Consider the following 7,473-nt stretch of genomic DNA (forward strand, 5'->3'; position numbering starts at 1 on the left):
GAGTAGCTGGGATTACAGGTGCCCACCACAATGCCCAGCTAATTTTTTTTTTTTTTTGTATTTTTAGTAGAGACTGGGTTTCACCATGTTGGCCAGGCTGGTCTCAAACTCCTGACCTCACATGATCCACCTGCCTTGGCCTCCCAGAGTGCTAGGATTATAGGCGTGAGCCATCTGTCCTGGCCTGACCATTTTGATTAATATGTCTAAAGCGCCAGTTGAGCATGTACCAGGGCCCCTCTGCCCCAGCTGCCCCCAAGATCAGAGTCTGAAAAGGGAGGTGAAGCCCCCTTTCCCCACTTCTGGTGTCTACACCCTCAGCTCGGGCCAGGTGTCCAGTAACACAGCTGTGGCCCTGCCCTGCGACTACTGTAACCAATGACTGTATTTCTCATAGTCCTGCTCTCAGATCATGTGGGATCCCTAAATGTTTGTGTGCAACTCATCTGGGATCATAGTAAAGACCACTTAGAAACATGGAAGTTCTCCATTCAGGCAGCACCTCCTTCTTTTAGCAGGATAGGGCTGACCTCGCCAGCTGGAGCGGCAGAAGTGGCCACAGACGCTGCCAGGGATGGCAGACGGTGATCCAGGAAGGGGCTGTGCTCACAAGGACCCCAAACTTGCTCTAGTCCTCTAGGTTTGGAGGCTAGGCCTCTCCCTACGGAAATGCATGGTGCGCAGGCGCACAGGGCAAGCTGAGTAGCCAGGAAGTGTCACAAGGGTTGTGAGGTGACAGCGAGGGTTAGCTGGTCCAGCTCACCTTCGGCTTCTGGCCTCAAGTGACACAGCCGGGTGCCCTCGGTGGACAGTCCGAGGGTCTCCCCTGAGCACTGGGCTCTGCCCCTCTGGCCCCTTCATGCCGGCCCCTTCTGGCCAGCGGTGCGTCAGACCTCCTCCCAGGTCACTCCTTTTAGGGAAATGAGCAGAAAAGGGGGCTGTGACTTGGTAATTAAAAACAGCCCTGTGGTGCTGGGCGGGACCCAGGCTCTTCCCGCCCTGCAGCTGCTGCGGAGGCCAGACCCACCCTCAGGTCCTCCAACCTCCTCGGTCCCCAGAAGCCAGCAATGGGGCCTTCTGGGGAGCAGGCAAGACCTCAACAGAGGGGGCAGCATCGGAGCACACCGGGCACCTGTCCCCAGTGGAGGGTACAGACACTGGAAGTGAAGACACGGGGCACCACCTCCCTTTCCAGACTCTGGCCTTGAGAGTTTGTGGGTGGCTGGGACAGAGGAGCCCCAGGTCCACCCTCAGTGGTGACTTGCAGCTCTGGAGCAGGGCAGGACCATGACATCCAGGGTGAGGACAGAGGACTTGGCCAGCATGACTCAGGCCGGGGTGAGAAATGCCTGGAATGACAACTACTCAGGAAAGATGTTTTGTTGGGGGGGGGGGGGGGGAGGGAGGGTTGGGCAGAGAAGATAACAGAGCACACGACAGAGATCAGGGGACAGAAGCACAGCCTCAGCCCTGGCCACACCACCTGCCAGCGGGCACCTGGGAGTGTCCCAGGCCTCGCCCTGCCAGGGAACGCTCCCTCCCCGGCTGCCCAAGGTTTTAGCACACGTGAGCGGCTGGCCACTGAGTGCCCGTCTCCATGGAGACCAGCTCTCCCATCTCACTTCCTGCCCATTCGTTTTGGCTCCCCTTGGGGAACTCGAGTTAAACAGCATCTATCAGAGCACCTCAGCCACACAGAGCTAAGCCCCACTCTCTGCCCAGCCTTCCTGCTGCCCTCCCCACCCCAGGACCCTGCTCCCTCCCTCTGCGGCCCTGGGAGGACCTCCGGCCCACGTCCTGCTGCCCTCCCTTTCCCTCATGGGCCAGCAGGTCTCATGCCAGAGCCTCCGGCTGGGCTCGGCCCTTCCCATTCACGTGCTGCTGAATCACTCGAAAAAAATGCACCGACCCTGGGAGGATTTGCTGAGAACAGGGTGGCTTTGTGGAGGGAAGTGCAGCTCTGCATTTTCTCCGCCAAGACCCACGGAAGAGCCAAGCTCAGCCCTGCAAACCCCCAGCCAGAGCCGGAGCAGGGACAGGAGCAGGACCATGCAGGGCAGGAGGCAGAGGGAGCCTGGAGAGGCATCGAGGGAACCCCCACCCGTCCCTGCAATCCCCCCTCAATAACGGCTGAGCAGGGGCCAGGGTGACAGCTCTGTAGCCAGGGGCAGCAGCAGATTCTCTCCTCATGCTGTTACTGGGGGGCTGCAGCTCGCTGCATTTCTCAGGAGAAACAGGGACATGAAGGCTGGAATCCCGGGGGCCACACACCCAGGAGAGAATGAAAGCGGGGGGCTGGTGTCCCCACTCCCCTTTCCCCTCCTCTTCAGCACAGCCTCGAAAACAAGCCCCATGCTGAGCGGCCCCCAGCCTCCCTGAGCTTGTCCTGGGGGGTGTGCGTCTGTGTAGCCCCGTCTCCAGCTGTAGGATTCGGCCTGGGCTGTCACGGCAGTTGCAAGTGCAGGCTGCACCCCAGCCCTCGGTCCCGTGTCTTCTTGGAGGTCTCGATATAAGCTCCTTGCCATTTGTACTCATTGGAAGAACGACCGCAGGTCAGGGAGGGTGCCCTGTCCACCCCTCCACTCTAAAAACCCTATATCCCTTTGTCTTACGTGTCTGAGATCCTGGTCACACAGGGCTTGGGGTGGGAGATTTGTGAGGAGAAAAGATGGATCTCCCAGGGCAGTTCCCAGTGTGGGGTCACATCCAAAACCCGACTGGCCAGCAGGTTGGGGGAGAGCAGGCCAGGAGGTGAACAGGTGGCACCTGCCAGACCCCGCCGGCCTCCCCCAGCCCATGGACAGCTGACCTCAGCAGCAAGCACAAGCGACGCTGCTGCTCCCCCTCCAAGCCTCACGGACAAACGGCAACCCACGCACCACTGCTCAGCCACGGGGGCCTTCCTGGGTCCCCGTGGTTTGGGGAGAAGAACCCACAAGGCAGGGAGCAAAGAAGAGCCCAGAGGACGAGGTTTCAGCAAAAGCAGAGAGAGGCGGGAACATGGAAGCCATCTCCCGAGGGTGGGAGCAGAAGCACCAAACCAAAGCAGAGCTCTAGGAGGTGCGAAGTGTTCAGAGCAGGAGAAGTGTGCGGGGTGCCGGAAAGTGCTTTAGGAGGATGAAGCTGAATATGGCCACCACATCCGGGGTCCTCACCACTGCTGGCATGGCAGTGCTCTGTGGAAACCTCAGGAGCCCCACACCCTTCCGGGTGGCTCCATCCCTTATTTTACAGTCAAATGGAGGCTAGGCAAGGGCTGCGGTGTGAGTCCAGGGGGCACCCCTGAGCCGCCAGCATAGCCCTAGGAGGTGCCTGGCACTTCAGGGAGGATTTAGGCTCACAAGGCAGGGGGCGGGCCCTGCGCACCTGTGTCTGGAATAGGGGCGGTGGGAAGAGAGATGCTGGAACCTGGGTGTGAGGGGCAGGAGGTGGAGGGCCAAGCCTTGGAGGAAGTGCAGAAACCTTAACACTCTGCCCAGGTCACCGAGCTGTTGGCAAGTGGCAGAGCCAGGGCTCCAACCCCGGCAGTAGGGCTCTCACCAGCTCCTGGTGGAGGCATGGGACGGGGTGAGTCAGGGAAGGCTGGAGGCTGCCCCACGGGCCTTTCCACCATAGTCCAGCTGTGCCAAGGTGACCAAGAGGGGAGGGGAATACAGGCGCTGCCAGGCCCTGGGATGGAAAGTCACCCATGACATTTCCGTAAGAATCAGTGGAAGGCCACGGTTTCGGGTGTGGGCATCCTGGAGAGCTGTTTTAGTGCTCACGCCAATGCCCCAGTTAAAGAACCAGCCCGTCCCCTTGGCCTTCTGCAGGACAGGTGGGAAAGGGCCGGGTGTCTGGTCCTGCTGCCATGGGACAGTGTAGGTGTGACCGTCCGGGCAGAGATGAGTCACCCTCCACCCTGTCTCACTGCCTGTCTCCACACCTAGTTTTAGCTCAAGTGTGGCCAAGAAGGGGCGATTCCTAACCTAGAACACACGGGTCACAAATACTACCTTTGAAAACAGAAACAAGAATAACCCACTCAAAGGCAGGCTGGTCCCCCCATCAGACCATGGCTTCCAGGCTAAGGCATGAAGACCTTGGTTACTCAGTGTTTGGGCCCCATTGTGGCCATGGCTTTTAACTCAGTCATCCCCTAACATCCTCTCTGCCCTCTCAGACGGAGGTGATGTTACAGTGACAGGCGGCTACGCTCCAGGTCTCCATATGCAAAAAATAGCCGGACACAACGCAAGTGCAGAAACAGCAAGAGCACGGTGACACCCCGCCCCGAGAAATCCATGTGGCTTTTGAGAAACAGCAGCCCTCCTGACCCCCAGCTTCCTTCTTAAGCATATTGAGCCTACAGCAAATTGTGGAGTGACTTTGCAACCCTAGCCCATGACATTCTGGAACCAGAGGATAGAGACAAACCAGGCTAAGATCAAAATTTGCTTTTTTTCCCCCCTAAGATAGGGTCTCTGTCACTCAGGCTGGAATGCAGTGGCGTAATCACAGCTCACTGCAGCCTCGACCTCCCAGGCTCAAGGGATCTTCCCACCTCAGCCACCCTAGTAGCTGGAACTATAGGTGCAGGCCGTGTGCCTGGCTACTTTTTGTTTTTACAGAGACACAATCTCACTATGTTGCCCAGGCTGGTCTCAAACTCCCAGGCTCAAGCCATCCACCTGCCTCGACCTCCCAAAGTGCTGGGATTACAGGTGTGAACCACCATGCCCGGCCCCAGATTTTCTCTACTTGGCCTCAAGCAGAAAGCCACAGGCAACAGAGACCTAAGCTACTCATGATTAAAAAACCCAAAAGCAAAAACAAAAAGTCTTGTGGGTTGCTGCTCCCACCCCGTCCGAATGAGCGTAATGTTTGTTGGTTCCACGAGCTTCACGTTCTCTAGGGAAGTCCAGCTTGAGTTTCTCAGAGGCGTGCACTTGGGGTCCCGCTGGGCACCTCGCCCCACACAGCCACAGTTCCAGCTGTTACTCACTCATCATCTGCGTCCTCCACCAGAACGGGAGTCCTGTGGTTCCATGTGCGTGGCTCACTGCTCATCTCTAGTGACTAAGACAGTGTCTAGGACTCATATCTGTACATTTATTTATTTATTTTGACATGGAGCCTCCCTCTGCCCCCAGGCTGGAGTGCAGTGGTGCAATCTCAGCTCACTGCAACCTCTGCCTCTTGGGTTCAAGCAATTTTCCTGCCTCAGCCTCACGAATAGCTGGGATTACAGGCGTGCACCACCACGCCCAGCTAATTTTTATATTTTTAATAGAGAAGGGGTTTCGTCACATGTTGGCCAGGCTGGTCTTGAACCTATAACTCCAGCCTTCCAAAGTGCTGGAATTATAGGTATGAGCCAACGTGCCTGGCCTCATATTTGCAAATTAAATATTTTATAAGAGCAGGTCAATCTTTTCTGGGGAAAAAGGGTAAAAATAGGAAAAAAAAAAAAAGAGCAATAAATGGGATCTTTCCCACACCTACATCCCAGCTGTGCCAAAAGCACTTTTTGATATCCAGTCTTTTGATTCAAATGCATCAGAGATACAGTCCTCTTTTTGGAAACAAGCACGAACTGGGAGAAGCTATGATCATACACACGATGAGGATATGCCGCAGTGAAAATGAGTAAGAGAGGCGTTTGTGTGATGTGGATGAATTCAGTAACCATGCTGAGGCCAAAAAGCCTAGCTTTCAAAAGACCCCACAAAATCTCCCTTTTTATAAAGTTCAAAACCAAGTAAAACTAAACACTATGTTTAGCACACATGTATGGATAAAGATAGGGAGGGCTAAACCCCAAGTTCAGCAGGTATATCTTTTGTTTCTTTTTCTTTTTTCGAGATGGAGTCTCGCTCTGTCACCCAGGCTGGAGTGCAGTGGCGCAATCTCAGCTCACTGCAACCTCCACCTCCTGGGTTCAAGCAATTCTCCTGCCTCAGCCTCCTGAGTAGCTGGGATTATAGGTGCTGCCACCACGCCCAGCTAATTTTTTGTATTTTTAGTAGAGACAGGGTTTCACAATGTTGGCCAGGCTATTCTCAAACTCCTGACTCTCAAACTCCGATCCACCAGCCTCGGTCTCCCAACTCGGTCTCAGTGCTGGGGTTACAGGCATGAGCCACCGTGCCCAGCATCTTTGTGTTGCTGAGACAGCGTCTCGCTCTGTCACCCAGGTTGGCAGTGGCGTGATCACAGCTCCCTGCAGCCTCAGCCTCTGGGGCTCGAGTGACTCTCTTGCCTTAGGCTCACAAGTAGTTGGGACTATAGGCAGACATCACCATGCTCAACTTTTTGTAGGATAGGGTCTCCCCATGTTGCCCAAGCTGGTCTCGAATTCCTGGGCTCAAGTGATCTTCCTACGCTGGCTTCCAAAAATGTTGGCATTATAGGTATGAGCCATCAGCAGGTATACATCCAAGGAGGCAGCAGGGGGAAGGAAAAGGGAGGTAGCGCACAGGTAGTGAATATTCTGGGTCTTGGGTCTGGGTGGTGGGCTCACAGTGCTTCATTATATTATCTACAAAATATTCATAAGTAAGGCCATTCGGGGACCAATGATACCAACGTGTCACAAACGAAGATTGGTTGATCTAAGTCAATGTATCTGAGGTTCTTGGAAGGGAGGGACAGACTCTGAAACCATCCTAGTCCAGGAATCAGCAAACGATGGCACAAGGAGCAGATGCCACCCACCACCTATTTTTGCAGAGTCTCATTGGAACCTGGCCACGCCCTTTCATTTCTGTATCATCTGTGGCTGCTTCTGAGTAGCTGCAGTAGAGCCGGGTAATTGCCACAGGGGCTGCACTGCTGGCCAAGGCTAAAATACTTACTCTCTGGCTCTTTGCAGAAAAAGTGTGCTGATCCCTGTCCCTGTCCCTAAGACTGCAACTGGCAGAAGAGAAGCTACCCAGTGTGAGGTCTCCGTGGCCGTGGTGGATGCCAGGTCGGTGGCAAAGCTAGCGGGGAGGAAACTGATCAAACACCCAGGTGCCCACAACCTTGCCAGCCCCAGAGGGAGTCACCCAGTGGGGCGAGGGTTGCCTATCTTCTCTTTTCTGTCTTCTATCTCTCTTTTCTCTTAAAGTTATAAGAATGTATTAAGCGACATGCTATTTAAACAATGTTGGTTCTGTCACTTAGAAAGACTAAGAGGTTTGGCCGGGCACGGTGGCTCAAGCCTGTAATCCCAGCACTTTGGGAGGCCGAGACGGGCGGATCACGAGGTCAGGAGATCGAGACCATCCTGGCTAACACGGTGAAACCCTGTCTCTACTAAAAAAAATACAAAAAACTAGCCGGGTGAGGTGGCGGGCGCCTGTAGTCCCAGCTACTTGGGAGGCTGAGGCAGGAGAATGGCGTAAACCCAGGAGGCGGAGCTTGCAGTGAGCTGAGATCCGGCCACTGCACTCCAGCCTGGGCCACAGAGCGAGACTCCATCTCAAAAAAAAAAAAAAAAAAAAAAAAAAA

General features: G+C 55.1%; 1 protein-coding gene across 1 annotated transcript in view; it reads right to left on the bottom strand.

The window, feature by feature from the left end:
- Positions 1-7,473, bottom strand: part of TIMP2 (TIMP metallopeptidase inhibitor 2) — a 71,306-nt gene that overhangs the window by 29,511 nt on the left and 34,322 nt on the right. The window lies entirely within an intron of this gene.

Source organism: Piliocolobus tephrosceles, chromosome 16 (assembly GCF_002776525.5).
Source record: "Piliocolobus tephrosceles isolate RC106 chromosome 16, ASM277652v3, whole genome shotgun sequence".
Classification (NCBI taxonomy): domain Eukaryota; kingdom Metazoa; phylum Chordata; class Mammalia; order Primates; family Cercopithecidae; genus Piliocolobus; species Piliocolobus tephrosceles.